Genomic DNA, 19,505 nt, shown 5'->3' with positions numbered 1-19,505 from the left:
AATAGTTAGAGGACAGGTCATGGAAAATAATTTAAATTCATTGAATGATTCCCTCTTCAATTAGGAATGTACCAGAAAAAAAAAATGTGGATTGTAGCACATTTTTAAATTTCCTGGAACATAGGAATGGAAGGAAGAACTTGTTTTACTTTGAAAGCTGCTAATTATCTTTGTAAGTCTCCAGTAGAATTTAATCACTTTTCATAAATATCTAGTGAGGAAACTATAAATCACTTTCAGGCCCTCTTATAAGGATGTACAAACAAGACAACAAGATTTCACTTTTTAGCTAACAACCTACGCAAGAGATAAGAACTTTGTGTTGATCCTCCCACTGTTTGCAATTTTAAAAATGAATCTCCTTAGTTACTTCCCCCTTAAGTAAAAAGGGAAAGAGAAGTATTTAGTAACTCCTAACAATCACATTTTTCAAGCATGAAGAGACATGGAAAATACTTTTTTCTTGATAAAAAATGTTACATTTCTAAGGTAAAGTACTATTCCAAAGTGATGCAAAATAATGTATTTATCTAATTTTATAAAAAATAAATGTGATAGCTATTCATGACTCTTGCACTGTATGTATTATTTCACTACTGGAATAAATCATGACCCAAATCTGGTGTATGGTATACAATTTTAACTCAATGCCACACTTTAGATCAAAAGCAATTTTATATACCCTCCTTTGGAAGAAACTTCCTCTAGGAGTTAAACCCTCTTCATCATACAGACTCTCCTGTTTCACTACTAGAACTGCATCACCCTAATTTCCTCAGCCTTGTGTATTTTTCTAAAATTTTGACAGCTGGTTGAGTGCCAGACGTTTGCTAGTGGAGAAGCTCTTAAAGATGAATTGCTTCCTTTCTCTTCTTGTAAGCTGTCTGAGGACTGTGACCAGATCACGTTGGAAATGGTCATCTGATGAGAATATTTACAAGCACATATGCTGTAACCTCTTATCCACTTGGGAAGATGCCCATTTCACTGAGTGGCCAGTTTCTTTACGCTTGCTCCCGGCGGTTTGAGTACTATTGCATTGTCATTTTAAAAATTACTGTTACCCGGCTGCACTTAGGTTCTCAATGTCCTGGAGAGATTATTTTCTGTACTTCTGGCTGTGTCATTCATCCACACCTCACAACAACTACGTTAAACCTATATCACAATTCTCAAGCTTTCTACCCATCGCTAGCACACATCTTCCACCCCTCGGGCCTCCTGTCTTGCGATAAAAGAAATAGAGCCCAACAGGTATGAATCCCTTTAACTTTCTGAATCTAGTCTTATTCACATCTGCTTTACAGTCTAAGTTTCTTATTTCCAGTTTTAGAAGCAAAGATGTTGCTCCTTCTACCCCCAACGGGAGGGTTTATGTCCCTCTGCTTTTGTCTCCTCCCATCTAGTCATGGAGTCCAGCAATTTTTAGTTAAACAAACATTTCCAGTGTGTATCATGTACAAGACTTTGAATTCAAGGTTATGAATACAAAGATGAAGGCCACTGGGCTGGACAACAGATGAGCTAACAGTTGATTCTAAGACACTTTGGTAGCTTCTGTCCTGAGGTGTATAACATACAGTATTATCAAGGCTGCAGGCTTGTTGGAAAAGGCTTATGAGGAATCAATAATTCGTTGAAATTTAAACAGGCAATGAGAATTTGCTGTCTGACAGGCAAGAGTAAGCAACTTTTTCTTTCCCTAGAAGTCCTGCCATAAATTAAACAATTAGCTTTCCTAAACTATTTTCCAACTTTATTTGAGCCCACAGTCCTTTCTACACAGCACAGATTAGTCCAAAGAGAAGATATATGGAGATATTATAACTCTGTTAGGTAAACACAGAGGCTCTTCCTAAGATTCCTTGAGAGAATCATACCAAGTCTGGCTCCTTCTAAAATATCCATTATATTCAAAATTTGTTACTTTTTTTTAACTTAGAAGAAAAAAAGAGAACAAAAAAAATAGTTACTTTTTAAAATTCATTTTTAAAAATGTATTAAAAATGTCTTACTTCACTATCCTTTTGTCTCTGATGTGGTTCCTATAGGGCTCTGTCATGATACAGAAGCTCAGAGGTCAAATCCTAGTCCAGACTATTATTTCTTCTTCCTGGACCATGGTTTAGTTCATTTTTAGTGTTACCAAAACTAAAAGAAATCAATCTCAATCCCCTTTGGCAAAATAAAAATATTTTTTGACAAGATAATTTGATATATTTTTATTAGTTGTATTTTATTTCTTTGTCTATTCTATTAAAATATTTTGAATCTTTTCATTCCCTTGCTCAGAAGCATTTGCAGAAGTCACTCAGAGGCCACTGTTCTTCCACTCTGTGTAAATAAGGTCTCCCAGAGGCAAGCATAGAGAGAAGAAAGCCTTGAAAACCAGTGAAGAGAAGACCAAATGATTTCTCCCAAGCATGAAGAGGTCTGAAGTGAGCATGTCTCACGTACAGTTCTGTGGTAGACAGAAAAAGGGAGATAGAGAAGTGGTTGAAGAGGACCGTGTGCTGTATCCAGGAGACCTCAACCCTAGGCACTAGGACTTTGGCCATTCCAGAGATTCAAGGGCCTCGAGAGAGGTACAGAAGTAGCTATAATAAATCACCTGACTGCAAGTTATGAACAACACTAGTTACAAGATGGCTGCAAATTATTTTAAAATACTTCTGTCCAGACAGTATAATAAGCATGAGCATGTTAAACGTAGGCCCTAGATGCAGTTAATTACTCCATTCAGGAATGAATAGGTCAGTAATCCTGTTAGAATGCAAGGCTGCTAGAATGCTATTAGGAAGCCAAATTCCAGTCAAGGTAACTATAAGTGTTTCCATCATTTTTATCTTTGAAAAACACCAGAGACCTTAATAACTATCTTAATGAATTTTTTAAAATGGATTTCCATTGGTAAAATTAGAGTTCTGTTAATCAGCATAATTATAGCTGGGTTCTCTTTTGGCGAAATGAGCATTTAAAATATGTAGATCTAAAATATTTTAGAAAGAAAGACAACTATCATATGATTTCTCTCATCTATGGAACATAAGAACTAGGATGATCGGTAGGGGAAGAAAGGGATAAAGAAAGGGGGGGTAATCAGAAGGGGGAATGAAACATGAGAGACTATGGACTATGAGAAACAAACTGAGAGCCTCAGAGGGGAGGGGGGTGGGGGAATGGGACAGACTGGTGATGGGTAGTAAGGAGGGCACGTATTGCATGGTGCACTGGGTGTTGTATGCAACTAATGAATCATCGAGCTTTACATCGGAAACCGGGGATGTACTGTATGGTGACTAACATAATATAATAAATCATTAAAAAAATAAAAAATTAAAAAATTAAAATAAAAAAATAAAATAGTTTAGAAAATATCTTACCCTGAATGAGGAGGGTCTGAGACTCTAATTCAAGTCTTATAGTCTGTAACCACAGGAAGGGAACTCAAGGCATGATTACTAAGTGGTTTTGTATTAAGTCAGTGAGTTGGAGAATTCTGACTATTGGGGCAATGACCTTCCTCTAGAACACTGGAGTCTTGTCTCAGTAATACTTACGCAAGATGAGACTGGATCACTTACATGGATAGAGAGTTGGCACTTCATCAAAGATTATAAAACAGTTTATGTGAACTATTTTTTCTTGTCTAAAAAAGTTAATATGGGTGTGTACGTCTGGCAAACTTCATCTGAGACTTGCTTATATGCTTTATCAAGTCTGTGGGGGAGTTGCTGACCCTCACCTATACAAAATTTTGGTTGCTACCACTTGATCCACAGTATGTAAACAACTGGCTTAGGTCAATTAACAACTGGTCACATGTTTGGGGTTTTTTTCTCCCCTGAAAAGAAGTCTTCGTTTGTCCCTTGTCAATTCTAGAGGACCCTGTCATGGCTGTCTTCAAGGGGCAGATGGTGGGAGAGTTTTTTGGGACTCATCTACACATTTAGGTGTACTCATCTAACAGCTTCATTAAAGGAAGCCACTTTTCCTTGCCTACTGGCCTATCAGCCTAGTTCTTGGAATTGGATAGTGCCTAGGATTGTTATTTCAAATGCCAGTCATAAGGTTTAGATGGCAGTATTCTATGTTTGCAAATATGCATTGATAGTAGTGTTCCAAATCTGGTAAGGTAACTGGGATGCAGGGCACAGGAGGCAGATCCCACAACAGCTACAGGCTCCCATATCTCTGGAGCTAGGAAAAAACCATTCCCCTTCCTATGAGGGAAAACAATTTCTGAGTGGAAAAGAAAATAAATATGTAACTATGAGTATATGAATAAGTGGTTCCTAATAGGATAGGTAGACAATTTCAGAAAATAGCAGATGGCTGGTATGGTAGGCAAAATTCTAAGGTGGCTCCAATAAATGCCAGCCCCCCTAAATACCTTCTTCTAATTATATACACACAAATGCAGGTATTGCTATGAAGGGATTTTACAGATGTAATTATGGTTCCCAGTAAAGTTGACTCTATTTTTCTAACGATTTATTTATTATTTGAGAGAGAGGAAAAGAGAGCACGTGCATGAGCAGGGGTGGAGGGAGGAAGTGGGGGTGCTGAGGCAGAGAATCTTCAAGCAGACTCCCTGCTGAGTGCTGAGCTGGGCAAGAGGCTTGATCCCAGGACCCTGAGATCATGACCTGAACCAAAACCAAGAGTTGGACACTTAACCACCTGAGCCACCCAGGCACCTTCCAATCGTTTGACTTTAAAGTAGAGATTATACAGGAGGGCCTATTAAAACATTATATAAGGAGGTCGTAAATTAGCTGTCTTGTAGCTGAACACACTGGCATCAAAGGTCTTCAAATAAGAGGACTATTACGAGATTCTGGAGATTGTCCCAGTAAACCCCGGATTAATCACAGCAACTACTTACTTACTCACTGACCCAATAAATGTATTTAATGTCTAGAATGAAATAAAAATTAACTATAACATACAATGAATTCATAAGAAATGTACAATTCTATTTTTACTACTGGCCTGGTTATAGGATGAGGTTGCTTCTTTATCATTCACTGAAGATACGATTTAAAAGAGGGTAAGATGTCTCAATAAAATCTAATAAATTACATTCAAAACAATTTATGAGTTACCTAAATAGCTGTTTCTAGGATTAGCCCGTTCCTGATTGTTCAGAGAAAAATTTTCCATTAGCCTCTTGTGTCTCTGCACATTTTACAAGCAAGGCACTAACTGCCCTTTCGTCTCCGACTAGCTTTTCAAAAATGTGTGTGCAGTCATCAGCCTTGAAAAACAGAGCGTCTCCATTTAGAGCAAAGGGCAGATTTTCTCTCTGTTCAGTGTAATAAAGATAATCCTTTCTTCCAGAACAAAGGGCAGGTTTCCTTCTGCCCACTGTAATGTGTAGGCGCATATGTTCTCAGCTGCGATGCAAATGCACTACACATGTAGCAGACACAGACTAATCTGCATCACCCCCAGGTAATTTGGGGAGCTAGGAGTACCAACACAAATGCACTAGACTCGTGCTGCTTTTGTATAATAACTTGCCTCAAGTCCAAGAGTCTCATGACTTTAGCCAGCATCAGTGAAACTGTGGCAGAATAAATGGTTAATTATAGCTTAAAATCTCACATCCTTCGAAGTCCTTGACACTGATTAACTTATAAACGCAACTGACTCATGGCATGCTGTAGGTGTTTCCTAGCTTATAAAAAAAAGAGGTTTTGATAAAAAAAACTAACTAATGTGTTTTTCCTCATTGATTTATATAAAATATGTAATGACTTTTCTACATCAATTTCTAGATGAATGATCTATTTTTTAAAATTAAAATGCATACTTTTATAATCTTCAAAACCTTAACAGAATATTATCTTCTTAAGTCACTTGGTATTTGGCTTCAATCACTTCTCTCACTTTTAATCAACACGAAGAAGAAGAATGAAAGAATGTTATTTGCTCATTTATTTTTAGTGCCAAAATTTTGGGGTTGAAAAAGACATACCATTTCAAAACTGACCTTGTTGGTTAACTACAAAAATAAAGTATTCTTCCTAATTTTTCTTACTAAGTGCTCTATCGCTCCTTACAAGAATATTACTAATTTTCGCAAGACTTACTGTAGGAAAGTTGTCTCAGAACATTAATGAAAGTGAGAACAAATATGATACAAACTGTGATTTTAAGCAGATACTCTATTCGATGGCTCAGTTCAGTCAGTTTAGCCATGAACTGATCTTTGTAGGTGTAAACACGTTTATTCTACATATAAATTTTTTAAAAATCCTATGTCAGGGGCACCTGGGTGGCTCGGTTGGTTAAGTGTCCGGCTCTTGATTTCAGCTTAGGTCACGATCTCAGGTGCGTCAGATGGAGCCCATGTAGTGCCATGCTCAGTGAGGAGCCTGCTTCTCTCTCCCTCTCCCTCTGTGCCTCCCCACTTTCTCTCTCAAATAAATAAATAAGTCCTTTTAAAAAATAAAAATAAAAATAAAAATCCTAAGTCAGAAATGGATTGTCATGAAGTTGATGACGCTGTAGACATAATAGCTTCAGAACTATTTACTGTATTGAGTCTGGAGCAATGTGGTCAGTTGGTGGTGTATATATGTACTTAGTCCTTCTCTGGAACCAGTTAATGCTGCTAAAAAGCTGGGGAATTGCTTTCAGTGCCAGCTCTGCAATACCTATAGTGTTAAATAACCAGTTCTTTTCTTTTGGTTTGCTTTGTTTTGCCTTCTGAATTGCTCATTACTGAGTCCCCTGGCAACTCTAAAATATAATGGTCTGGGGGAGTTTTTAAGGACAAGAAAAACATAAAAACATTTCACCTTTTCAACTAAGTTGAGAAACATCCTAATAGCTCAGTGTAGGTTATATGATATAGACCATAACCTGTGAAGTCACGCAGGTTTGTTTTTGTTTACTGGTTTTGTTTTATGTTTTAGAAGACAGTCTTCTGAAAAAAAAGAGAGAGAGAGAGAGAGAGAGTGGGGAGACACAGAGACAGAGAGAGATGGGGGAGGAAAATTACACTTTCTGGAAAGCAAGTATTATTACCTTCTAAAATCATGATAGGTTTCTCCTTTAGCAGACACTTGGTCACTGTTACAGGTGCTTTACTTGCTAGAGAAGATTGATATTGTCCCTGAAAATCTGGGACCTCACCACTGCAGATGTATATTACTGATACCATCAGCATTCCATTTATTAGTCATAGAATAAGCTGTTACCCTTTAGGAAATTTGTAATTAAACTTTTTCTTTTACATCCTTGATAATCCCTAGAAGACTGTGGATTATGGAGAAATGATCAATTATTGAATAAAATATTCCATTGGTTTTAAATTCTCTAGAGTCTTAGGAATAGCCCTTTCTTCCACAGCCTGAAAAAGATGTATAAACCTATAAGAAAAGTGGTACTCTTTGGAGCAGATAGTCTGAAGGAGGTGGAGAAGGTCTGTCAGCTGTAAAGACTTCAAATCCTTTTCTGCCTTTTTTTTTTTTTTTCCAGGGTGAGGAGATGATGATGAGTAAATGAACTATTAGCACATAAGACTTATCATGGCATCTTTTACAGCTCTGGGGAGTTTGAGCCTTCATCACTGTCTTATTCCACCCTTCTTTTACAGCAAGGAGGAGAAGGACATTTTTGGAAATAAGCTACCAGAGTATTTCTTTTATAGGAACTCCAAACTATGAATCCCCATCAATCACTCGGGTGTGGTGCTAATGAGGTCAAGTCTATGAATTCAGGCTCACCTGAGCCAGTTATTTGGCAGCAGATCACCTCACTATTTGTCACTAGAAACTTTGTTAAAAATTGCAATTTTTGAATTTAAATTAAAAAAAAAATGCGATTTTTCATTTACTTAGTAGTTTAACTATATTTGTGGTTACCCATTGTCTCCCATTATGCATGGTCACGATAGTATAATAGTGATGGCGGTAACCATGATCCCAACTACATGGGATTTATTTTATATATTTATGTATGTATTTATTTTATTTTGAGAGAGAGAGTGCATGAGCAGTGGGAGGGGCATGGGTAGAGGGAGAAAGAGAATCTCAAGCAGACTCTGTGCTGAGAGCGGAGCCCAATGGGGGGCTCAATCTCACGGACCCTGAGATCATGACCTGAGCTGAAATCAAGAGTCGGTCACTTAACAGACTGGACCACCCAGGCGCCCCCAACTACATGGAACTTATAATGAGGGAGAAAGAAGCAAATGAGCATGCAAACAAAATAATGGGCAGCTGAGCTAGAAATAATTTAGTAAACAAACAAAATGATATGACAGAGGATAATGAAGAGGGATACCTGGACCTACATAAGACAGAATAACCTGAGAAGTCCTTTCTAGGGAGTCTATGTTTAAGTTGAAACTTCAAGGATGTGAAGGACGCAGCTATGGGAAGAGCAGGATATTGTAGGGAAGTGTGTTCCAGACAGGGAAAAAGAGCTTGCTGTGTTAAGAGAAATTAAAAGGGGGACAAGGTGACTTCCATGGGTTGAGCATAAAAGGAAGTGAATTGAAATGACGTTGGAGAGGGGAGCATAAGCCCAATTATCTTGAGTCTAGCAGACCATGAAGAAAGTTTTGGAATTTAAGTTCAATAAGGAAACTGATGGACCTTTAAGTAGACCCTCTGTGCTAAAAGGATGAGTACTAAGAGTAGAAGTCAGAAGTCACAGGAGACTGCTGTTGATGTATACTTATCGACCCCCATGGATCTTCTCTCCACCATTTTTCACACTCTCCCAGGCCCTGGGGGTTGACTATAAGATCTGCAACACCCAGGAGCATCCCCTTCCTTACAGCTTCCAGTTCTACTTGGCCAAAGGAGAATGTGGGCAGGAAATGAGAGAGGGGGAGAGGAGTAAGATCAAGGCATTTATTCCCCTCGCTTATTCTCTACTAGGCTGCCACACCTGGCTATGGCCCTCTATTGGAGGCCAATGTACCTGCCCTATGACCCTCATCACTCAACTCCCCGTCCAGGTTCCAATAATACGTTCTCAACATTTGTCCCCTTGTTACTAGTCTTGGGGTACTGTACTGTCCCTTGTTGTCTGTGTATAAACCCTACCATAGCTTTGCAAATAATCCCTTTAGTTCAATTCCTTGCTCCAATTACAAAGCACGAATGTCCCACATTTCTAAGCAGAAACCTATATCCCCAGTCTATTACAGTATTTCAGGCAAGAGATAACGATGTCATGGTCCGAGAGAGAGGTTCTGAAGATAGAGTTAGATTGATCTGAGAATGCATTTTGGAGTTAGAATCATAGGATTTGTTGAAAGACATGAAGTGAGATGCCAGAAAAGGGAGGACAAATCCAGGATGATTCCATCTGACTGGATGATTCCATCTGAAACAAGTGAGTCAATGGTAATAACACTAAGCTTCTAAGGTAATAGCTTCTGAGTCAATGGTAATAGCACTTGCTTCTAAGGGAAAACTGGAAGTGGAGTAAGTTTGGAATATAGGAAAAGATCAAGAAAATGTCAGTTTAAGGGGCTGTTGAGATATCCATGTAAGTATACATCCCAGTTAAATAAATAACCTGGGATTTCAGAGGAGGTCAGGACTATAAGTTTTGAATTCTTCACCTCGACAGTGGTATCCAAAGCCTCATGACTGATTGCAGTCAGAGAGAAGGCTGAGATCTGATTGCTGGGTCAAGGAGAAAAGATGACACCAGCAACTGAGAATAAGGAGTAGCCAGTGAGGTTTCGCGAGAAAGGTTATCATGAAAGCCCAAAGGAAAAACGTTAGAAGAATGTTAGAATAGGTCAACAGATGCAGGTGGTTTGAATCTGATAAGAATGAACAGTATTCATTGGATTTTGTTGGTAATTTTGACATTAGTTTCTGTTGCATATTTTGACCAGACTGCAGTAATTTAAAGAGGGACTAGGGAAAAGGAAGTAGAAATATCATTTGCAAGTAATGCTCTTGGTAAATTTATGAAAGCGAGGAAAGAAGTGGACAGTTGGTATGTGAGAAAAAAGGATGATTCTTTTTGTTGTTTTTTAAGATGGGATAAGTTTGAATGAGGATGATTTCAGAATACCTAAGGAGGAACTCATGCTGACAGAGAAGCAAAGAGATGAGTAGCAAAATCTTTGAAAAGTTGAGAGAGATCTAGAGCAGGAGAGGAGGGAATGGCCTTTTTTTTTAAAGTAATTAAAAAAAAAACTGGGGGCGCCTTGGTGGCTCAGTCGGTTAAGCAGCTGCCTTCAGCTCAGGTCATGATCCCAGGGTCCTGGGATCAAGCCCGACATGGGGCTCCCTGCTCAGCGGAGAACCTGCTTCTCCCTCTCCCTCTGCCTGCCGCTCTGCCTACTTGTGCTTTCGCTCTGTCAAATAAATAAATAAATAAATAAATAAATAAGAATCTTTTTAAAAAAGAATCTTTTAAAAAAGATTTAAAGATTTAAAGATTTTAAAGATTTAAAGATTTTAAAGATTTAAAGATTTTAAAAAAGAATCTTTTAAAAAAGATTTAAAGATTTAAAGATTTAAAAAGCACATAGGGCAATTTTCAGATATTATAGTAAAGAGAATTACATAGTATATGTCTTAAAACAACTATTACCATAAAGTTACGAAATGATGGGATGAACAACAAAGAGTCCACAGGAGCAATGATCAGAAGACATTTTCTTTTTCTGCAAGTGCAGTATGATCTTAGAATTGATATATAGCACTAGGAAAGCTACATTTGTTGTTCCATGCCCTTCCCTAAGCAATAAAACAAATAACATTAATTTTTCCTTAGTGTTCTAAGGCACAGATATCCACAAAGCATTACACGTTTTCAATAATTGTGCTATGTTCCTCATTCCAACTTTTACTACCTCATTTTTCTATCTGCACCATTTAGTTTTACATTTATCTCAGAGCATACTCTAATTTTATTTTAAAAATCGCTCAAAAAAGCTGCAAAAGAAAAAGGCAGCATAACACAAATATTGTTTTAAACGGCTATCTCAACATCAAAAAATTCAAAGAGCCTTTCTTGATACGAATACGTTATTGAGAGAGAAGAACTGGTCTCCAATGGGGAGACTTCAACCCGAAAGTGGTATGAAGCTCAGGGGCAATGTCTTTACAGGCGGGCTTATTAAGTGACGATGAGGAAGTTATCAAACCTGTACAATGATTGGCGCTTATTACAAAGGGAGTTTCCAGACAGCAGGAGATTGGTTAAAAGTGATTATCTTGTATCATTTTCGGGAGACAACTTAGGTTTCCTTTACAATTATTAGAGGCATTTGCAAGAAATAACCTAAATTAGATCTCACATTCATGAAATAAGTTAGATTAAGTTTTGTTTATGTGGCTCAACTGGTTTTGCCTGCTTGAGAAATTTTCGAGTTTGGTCTCCATCTTTTTTTGTTTGAATATTTATAAATTAAAGCTTATTGACATGACCAACTATTTACTCTTTCTAATGGCCATTTTGCTAAAAAAGTGGACCCCAAATTTTGTTTCCCAAATGTTTGTTTTCTGTAGTATCAATTACTTTGTATCTCATCTTTGGAAAAAATATCAAATATCCATAAGCAGGCTGTTTGAAATTTCATAATCCCAATCAATGTGATTAAGGAATGAAAATTAACTGAATTTGCACTTAAGGTGAATGGCGATATACAGATGCAGCTAGATTATACCCTTTCACAAAATACTATATCATAAATTTATCTGACATCTTTGGAAAGTATTTTCTGAGGTCATTTTCCAGCAGCATAGCACAGGTGAGGGAATACAGACCTGGAGGCAGGTGACCTGGATCTAAATCCCAATTGCCACACCTATGAATCATATAATAATAGACCAATAAAAATACTCAAATCAAAATATTGTTTAAAGTACTAAAAGAAATCATGTAACAAAAAATAGCACAGTTTTCAGCCCGTATGTGCTTTATTTTCATTTTCCTTAGCCTCTATTTCCAGCTTCTAGTTTTTTTTTTAATTACTTTTTTTTTATTCTGGTAAAAAACACAACATAAAATTTGTCATCTTAACCATTTTTAAGTGCACACTTCATTAATGTTAATAGTAGTGTTAGGATTAATCACATCATTGTGAAACAGATCTCCAGAACTGTTATATCCTACAAGTTTGAAATGCTACACCCATTAAACAAGAATGGCCCTTACCCCATCCCCCTCCCCCCACTCCCAGGTAACTGCCATAAATTTGTATAAATTTGACTACTTTAGAAACCTCATATGTGGAATCACATAGTACTTATGTTTTTTTGACTGATAACTTTACTTAGAATCATGTGTTGAAGATTTATTCATGTTGTACCATGTTATAGGATTTCCTTTCTTCTTAAGGCTAGATTATACTCTGTTGTATATATATTCCACATTTTGTTATGCATTCATCCATCAATGGATATTTGGGTTGCTCTCCCCTCTTGGCTATTGTAAATAGTGCTGCTATGAACACAGGTGTGCAGATACCTTTTTGAAACTCTGTTTTCAATTCTTTGGGATACATGGACAGAAGTGGCATTGTTGGATCATATGGTAGTTCTATTATCAATTCTTTAAGGGGCCTCGATACTGTTCCCCATTGCAGTTGAACCATTTTAAAATCCCATCCATCAGAGCACAAGGATTCCATTTTCTCCATATCCTCACCAATACTTCTTATTTTCTGTTTTGTTCTACAATAGCCATCCTAATGGATATGAGGTGATAACCTCATGTAGTTTTCATTATATCTATCTGATGATCACTGATGCTGGATATCTCTCCATATCCTTGCTGGCTGTTCATATATCTTTGGAGAAATGTTTTTGCCTATTTTTAAGTGGTTTATTTGATTTTTTGTTGTTGTTGAGTTGTAGGTCTTCTTTATATATTCTAAATGTTAACCTCTTATTAGATATATAATTTGCAAATATTTTCTCCCATTCTGTAGGCTGCCTTCAATTCTATTGATTGCTTCCTTTTAATGTACAAAAATTCTTAAGTTTGATGTAGTCCCACTATTCTATTTTTGCTTTTGTCACCTGTAGTTTTGCTGTCAGATTCAAGATATCATTGCTAAGTTCAATGTTATGAAATTTTCCTCGCATTTTTTTCTTCCAGGCATTTTAGAGTTTTAAGTCTTACATTTTGGTCTTTAGTTCATTTTGAGATTTTGTTTGTTTGTTTGTTTATGGCATAAGATAGTGGTCCAACTTCATTCTTTTTCATGCAGATACCCAATTTTCCCAACAAAATCTGTTGAGGAGACTTTCCCCACTGAGGGATCTTAGCACTAATGTCAAAGATCATTTGATCATACACACAAAGATAATTTCATTGCTCTCTATTCTATTCCATTTTTGTGTCTTTAGTACAACAGTTTTTTGTTTACTATAGCTTTATAATATGTGTTGAAATCAAGAAGTATAAGTCCTCCAACTTTATTTCTCTTTATCAAACTTGTTTTGGCTATTTGGGATCCCTTGATATTTCATATAAATTTTAGGATGAATTTTTCTATTTCTGTAAAACATGCCATTGGGATTTTGATAGAGATTACATTAAATCTATAGAATGGAGTACCTGGGTGGCTCAGCCAGTTAAGCGTCTGCCTTTGGCTCAGGTCATGATCCCAGAGTCCTGGGAATGAGCCCTGAATCAGGCTCCTTACCCAGTGGGGAGTCTGATTCTCCCTCTACTCCTCCCCCACCCATCCCCACTGGTGCTTGTCCTCTCTCTCTCTCTCTCACTCTCCCTCTGTCAAATAAATAAATAAAATCTTTAAAAAAATCTATAGATTGCTTTGGGTGGTATGGACATTTTAACAATATTAAGTCTTTCAATCCATATGAGATATCTTTCCATTTATTGTTTCTTTGTAAATTTCTTTCAGTAATGTTTGTAGTTTTCAGTGTACAAGTCTTTCACCTCCTTGGTTAATGATATTCTTAAGTATTTTATTGTTATTAATGCTATTGTAAGTGGGATTATTTTATTTTCCTTATAAGACAGATTGTTGTTAGTGTATAGAAACACAAGTGATTTTGTATGTTGATTTTGTATCCTGAAACTTTGCTGAATCTGTTAATTAGTTCTAACAGTTGTGTGGGAGTGTGGGTGAAATCTTTAGGGTTTTTATTACATAAGATGTTATTTGCGAACAGAAATAATTTCTTCCTTTCCACTTTGGATACCTTTTATTTCTTTTTCTTGCCTAACTGCTCTGGCTAGGACTTCCAATACCATATTGAATAAAAGTGGTCAGAATGGGCATTTTTGCCTTGATTTTTGAGGAAATGCTTTCAGCATTTCACCAGTCAGTATCATGTTAGCTGTGGGCTTTTCATAAATGGCCTTTATTATGTTGAAGTGGTTTCCTTTTGTTCCTAGTTTGTGTTTTTATCATAAAAGGGTGTTGAATCTTGTTAAATGCTTCTTTCTCTGTCAATTCAGAGGATCATATGATTTTTAGCCTTCATTCTGTTAATATGGCACATCACAGGGGTTGATTTTCATATGTTGAACCGTCCTTGCATTCCTAGAATAAATTACACTTTGTCATGTGTCTAATTCCTTTCATGTGCTATTGAATTCTCCTTGTTAGCATTTTGGTGAGGATTTTACATTAATATTCATCAGAAATACTGGTCAGCAGCCTTTTTTATTAGAGTATCTTTGTCTGACTTTGATAACAGGGTAATGTTGGCCTAATAGAATGAATGAGCTTGTTAAGTATTCCTTCTTTTGTTTTTTGGATTGGCGTATTAAGGTGTTTTGGGATTGGCACTAATTCTTCTTTAAATGTTTGGTAGAATTCTCCAGTAAGGCCATCTGATTCAGGACTTTTCTTTGTGGGGATATTATAGATTATTGAATCAAACTCACTACTTGCTATTGATCTGTTCAGATTTTCTATTTCTTCATGACTCAGTCTTGGTAGATTGCATGTTTCTAGGAATTTGTCCATTTCTTCCAGTTTCTCTAATTTGTTGGAGTACAATTGTTCATTGTAGTCCCATAATCCTTTTTATTTCTGTGGCACCAGTTGTAAATGTCTTGTCGTTCATTTTTTTATTTTAGTTATTTGGAGTCTTATCTTTTTCTTAGTCTAGCTAAAGGCTTGTCAATTTTGTTTATCTTTTCAAAAAAACTAATTCTTGGTTTTGTTTTCTATTGTTCTTCTATTCTCTATGTCAGTTATCTCTGTGCTCTAGTCTTATTTCTTTCCTTTTGCTAACGTTGAGGTTAATTTCTTTCTTCTGGTTTCTTGATATGTAAAGTTACGTTGTTGCTTTGAGATCTTCTTTTTAAATGTAGCATTTATAGCTATAAACTTCCCCTTTAGCACTGCTTTCAGAGAATCACATAAGTTTTGGTATTTTGTGTTTTCATTTACACTTGTTTCAAGGTATTTTCTAATTTCCCATCTGACCTCCTCTTTGACTTGTTGGTTGTTTTAAGAGTGTATTGTTTAATTTCCACATATTTGTAATTTTTCTAGTTTTCCTTATGCTATTGATTTCTTGTTTTATTCCACTGTCATCCAAAAAAGATGCTTTATATGATTTCAATTTTCTTCAATTTGTTAAGACTTGTTTTGTGTCTTAACATGTGGTCTATCATGAAGAATATGACATCTGCACTTGAGAAGAATGTATATTCTGCTGTTGTTGGGTGGAGTGTTCAGTAAAGTTTAGATGGTCTATAGTGTTGTTCAAGGCTTCCATTTCCTTACTGATTTTCTGTCTGGTTGTGTTACCCATTATAGAAGCCTGCTACTATTATGTTCCTTTCTATTTCTCTCTTCAGTTTTATCAAAGTTTGCTTAAGAGCTCTGAAGTTTGGTGCATAAATATTTATAATTATTATCTTATTGGTGAAGTGACACATTTATCATTATATAATGTCCTTCTTTGTCTCTTATAAAGCTTTTGATTTAAAGTCTAATTTGTCCATATTAGCATAGCTACCCTCCTGCCTTTTATTACCATTCTCATGGAATATCTTTTTCCATCCTTCTACTTTCAACCTATGTATATCTTTATATCTAAAGTGAGTCTCTTATAGATAGCATAGAGTTTAATTCTGTTTTTTTTTCTAATTCATTCAATCTACGTCTTCTGATTGGAGAGTTAATCTATTCACATTTAAAGTAACTACTACCCTTATTGACTTCTTCTGTGTTTCACTGATTTTTTTGCAGTGACATGCTTTCTTCCCTTCTCACTTCCTTGTGTATTTTATAGATAATTTCTTTGTGGTTACTACTGCAATTACATAAAATATCTTAAAGTTATAACATTTTATTTCATACTGTTAACTTCAATCACATACAAAAACTCTATTCATTTGTAGCTCCACCACTCCCAGTTTTTATTACTGCTACCACAAATTTTATCTTAATATATTGTGTATCCATTAACATAAATATATATATGTGTTTTGTTTTTGTCATTTAAATTTTTTGCGCCAAGGTTACAATGGTACAGGTTACTACATTTGTCCACGTCTTTACCTTTACTGGAGAACCTTGTATTTATGTATGGTTTCATGTTTTCCTGTTTACCATCCTTTCATTTTAATTTGATTGACCCATTTTAGCATTTCTTTAGAGCAGGTCTAATGGTGATGAGCTCCCTCAGCTTTTCTTTATCTGAGAAAGACTTAATTTTTACTTTATTTATTTATTTTTTAAAGATTTTATTTATTTATTCGACAGAGATAGAGACAGCCAGTGAGAGAGGGAACACAAGCAGGGGGAGTGGGAGAGGAAGAAGCAGGCTTATAGCGGAGGAGCCTGATGTGGGGCTCGATCCCATAATGCCGGGATCACACCCTGAGCCGAAGGCAGATGCTTAACCGCTGTGCCACCCAGGTGCCCCAATTTTTACTTTATTTTTAAGGGACAGTTTGCTATAGACAGTATTCTTGTTTGACAGTTTTTTCTCTTTCAACATTTTGAATATATCATCCCTCTCTTTTTGCTTGCAAAGTTTCTGCTGAGAAATCCTCTGATAATCATATGGAGGCTTCCTTGCATGTATAAACTTATTCTGGGTACTAATAAATTGTGCTTAATAACTCAACTTCTGATGAATCAGGTCAGTAGCCCTACTGCATTGGGGCAATAAGTAATAGGAGGCTAGGAACAATGCACTGGAAGTCTTTTGCTTTTATGGATAGAGGCAGAAAATATGGCAGAGATACTTCCCTCTCCCTTTAAGTTTGTTAATTTAAAATGGGATTAGCGTTTTTAGTTTTCAGAGACCATAATTGCTTGGTTTATTGAGGGCCAGTTAACTCATGTGTAAAGGAAGCTTATAAGGTGTTTAAGCAAGGAAGAAATTCTCTACTAGTTATTTAGGTTATTATATTTGCAGCTTTACATTTAATCTATGGCCACCAAATGGAAGTGAAGGCAAGGAAGCTTTAACTTTTACAGATATTTAAATTCCTGAAATTTATGCTGGGTTTATGCAGACTTTATGGCTACAGCACTCTTCTCAAGACCATCAGTACCTTCCAATAACATCACTCTTTGTATTAATCAACCCAGGCAGAAGAGTTTTAAATAGTAACTTGATTAGAAATTGATAGCCTATCAATTCTAATATATTATCTAGATATAACAGAGCTGAAAGTTTTTCTCTCAGGCTAACAGGCTTTTTGATATGCATCACTTTGTTTGAAATAATTAATAAAGTCAGCTCCTCACTGATGATGTGCCAACAGTATGACCACATGGGGGGAATCTACTGTCTTACATTATTTTACCATAAACAAGATAGTTGCTTATGATTATAGATATTGTTGAATTTGTAAATCCCTTAGCAACAGGCTTGTAAGTCAATTGTTTTTATAAAACTGTGGAAACATCTTAACCAACAATGAATTTATATCAATTAGAAATATATTGTGTCCCCACCCCACCCCCAACTTCTAAGATCACTTTGGTCTGCCCAAGATCTAGCTCCAGAAATTTTCATGTTTAATTTTTAGTCATATTTTGGCAAAACAGAGACACTCACATGGTTGCCAAGCTGGGCCAGATGGAAAAGTTGATCTGATGGCATTGCAGCTTGAATATCCTCACTTCCAAGTGTTTTGCTAATCTTCCCTATGTCCCAACCCACTCACTCTCTGCATACAAAATCACACCAGAATGTGTGCCTCTTCATGAAGGACCCTCAAATTGGTAATGCAATCTCCACATGTCAGTGGAGCTTTATTGCTGAATGCCCTAGTATAAATACCAGGAATTAATCATGTGAAACAGACCAAAAAAAAAAAAAAAATCTTAAGAATGATTCATTCAATTCATATGGCCTGGTAGAGATAAAGAAATTTTAAAATACATTTTAGTAGATTCTTTACCTTTTCATTGACATTGTCCTTTGATAGATACAACTCAAATATCTATAAAGCTTACACACTCAAGTTTGTTTCTGGTATGAAAACTCATTTGGGACTTGTAATGCATTTTAAAACAATAAACATTGAAATAAAAGAAAATATTTCAGCTGAGTATATTATTAAATCACATAAATATATCTGTAGAATTTTGCCAAAGTTCCTTAGAAAATGGATTGAATAATACTTATTACTGTTTTTAGTAAAACTCTCAGAAATATAATTTTCCAAAAGTAAAAATTTCCTTCCCTCTAAAATCTTGGAAAGTTTTTAAAAAGTGATCATTCACAGGCACACTTTAAAGACACATCTTAAAAAATCCATTTTCACTAGATAACTCCCCATAGACTGTATTGACTTTAGAGGGTTTCTGAGTGCTTGCCTTGGAAATGTGTGTCATTGGAGTAGGGATGAATTTAAAAGTCAATACGAGTTTGGAATCTTATGCTAAATTAATTTTATAAAATTTATTTTTTATTTTTCCTGTTAAAAGGTATGACTATCCTTTTCCTTTCCTTTTTCATTTCCATTATTACTAAAAATACTAAACCAGTGATTGTCAGAATTCATTCCCTTCTTGTCATCAAAGCTTTAAGCTTTTATCTATAACTAGCACCACTTCAGATTCTTTTGTAGTAGGTAAGCAAAATATTTAACAGAAGACAAATCTTTCTTTAAGAACAGTCTTATTCAATGTTAGGATCTTTCTCATATATATCTACAGTAGAGTAAAGATATCTTGGATTCTAACTCTAATATTTAGGATCTGTCAAAATATTTATTTTCCATCATTCTCAATAGAATGGTCTGCCTTCAATGGTTACCACACTTGGGTGTCATTTGGCACACAAGTGACATTTTAAAGATTTATTTTAGAGATAGGAAAAAAAAAAGAGAGCCTGTGTATGCACGAGTTGGGGGAGGGGCAGAGGGAGAGAATCTTCAAGCACATTCCCCGCTAAGCATAGAGCCTGATGCAGCGCCAATCACATGACTCATGAGATCACCACCTGAGCCGAAATCAAGAGTCAGTCACTCCACTGACTGAGCCACCCAGGAGCTTCTCAAGATGGCTTTTTCTATCCATTACAATTCATCACGATCTTACAGAACCCATACAA

General features: G+C 36.0%; 1 protein-coding gene across 1 annotated transcript in view; it reads right to left on the bottom strand.

The window, feature by feature from the left end:
- NEIL3 (nei like DNA glycosylase 3) overlaps window positions 1-19,505 on the bottom strand; it is a 478,812-nt gene that overhangs the window by 281,404 nt on the left and 177,903 nt on the right. The gene's annotated exons all lie outside the window — the stretch shown is intronic.

The sequence above is a fragment of the Ursus arctos genome, unplaced genomic scaffold, assembly GCF_023065955.2.
Source record: "Ursus arctos isolate Adak ecotype North America unplaced genomic scaffold, UrsArc2.0 scaffold_27, whole genome shotgun sequence".
Lineage (NCBI taxonomy): Eukaryota > Metazoa > Chordata > Mammalia > Carnivora > Ursidae > Ursus > Ursus arctos.
The sequence above is the reverse complement of the archived record's forward strand: the minus strand, read 5'-3'. Positions and strand labels throughout refer to the sequence as shown.